This window comes from Sinocyclocheilus grahami, unplaced genomic scaffold, assembly GCF_001515645.1.
Source record: "Sinocyclocheilus grahami isolate Dianchi unplaced genomic scaffold, SAMN03320097.WGS_v1.1 scaffold1205.1, whole genome shotgun sequence".
Taxonomy (NCBI): Eukaryota; Metazoa; Chordata; class Actinopteri; order Cypriniformes; family Cyprinidae; genus Sinocyclocheilus; species Sinocyclocheilus grahami.
This window is the reverse complement of record NW_015506384.1, coordinates 49,981-51,218: the sequence shown is the minus strand read 5'-3', so window position 1 is coordinate 51,218 and position 1,238 is coordinate 49,981. Positions and strand designations below refer to the sequence as shown.

Below are 1,238 nucleotides of genomic sequence, written 5' to 3'. Positions count from 1 at the left end.
TTTCCAGAAGACTCCGAAGGATCGCTAGAAATCTGGATGTATAGACAATACTTGAAGTCGTTGGTGGTATCAGCTTTGGTGAGCCGAGCTCCATGGCTTGCTAGATAAATGAGTTTGATGGCGCTTAGGAATAACTGAAGGAGGCAGAGCTGCAGTGGATAAGCGGTTGAAACTGTAGTATTGCGTGAGAAGGATGGTTGATGTTGAAGGAGGGCGATAATTGAGCGTGCTGAAGATAGATGGGAGGGGCTCTGCAAAGTTAGCGTGAAGGGATGTTTGAGCTGCGAATTATAGACAGTAGAGTTCAGAGTCGAGAGTGCCCCAGTATATTTCCTGGTTGAACTGCTGTAGACAACCTGCGGCTAAGTTTTTTGAGTATAGAACTGCTGAGATGAGAGGAGGGTGATGAGCTACTGCAGCTGGCGAGTAGGTGGTGTAGCTGGCTAAGTATATGGGCTGTAGATGTCAGGTTGAAAGGGTATTGATGGAGGTAGGTGAAAAAATCTAGACCAGTTTGAAATAGAATTGGAGGCTGAAAGAGTCCAGACTGCACCGCGTGAGGTAGGACTTCTGGACTGCAGAAGTAGCTATTGAGAATTATTAGGAAGCACGAGAACCGTATTGCTGTAAAACAACAGAAGGAGGGGTGGAAGAATGGCTGTTGGGATGAAAGGATGTTTTTTGAGTGGGGTTTTTGAGTAGTATTGAGGATGGGAGGTTATTGGTGGAGGGAGGTAAGGAGGGAAGGGAGAGAGGGAGGTGGAGAGAGAGGGTGGTACAGAGGGAGGTAGAGAGAGAGTGAGATAGGGAGTAATAGAGAGAGGGGAGAACAAGAAACTATTGAATTGTAGTATATTTTTATTTTATGCTAGGCCAGCATCTTAGGCTACAAATATAACATTAACATATGATAAAATTCTAAAACTTTCCTAATTTGATTGGATGTCATGAATTTAACCTTTTCTGGCACTACCTGGCTACAATTTTGCTCTGTGCACACTAAAGGAGGCACGTCTTTATATTTAGCCTGTAAGAAATATGTGCCTGGTTGAATGTTAGGTGTTGTATAATTAAACTAATAGTACATTTCAGCATTTTGTTTGCATACCCCACCTGTCACCTGGCGTGCCCCCGCGGGTACTCTTACCCCAGTTTGGGAACCACTGTTCTATGTGAATATCTGTTAGACTGTCATTTATTTCTGTGATCAAACTGAATTTTCAGCATCATTACTCCAG

General features: G+C 43.7%; 1 protein-coding gene across 1 annotated transcript in view; it reads left to right on the top strand.

The window, feature by feature from the left end:
- LOC107567994 (fibrillin-2-like) overlaps positions 1-1,238 on the top strand; it is a 96,079-nt gene that overhangs the window by 47,776 nt on the left and 47,065 nt on the right. The gene's annotated exons all lie outside the window — the stretch shown is intronic.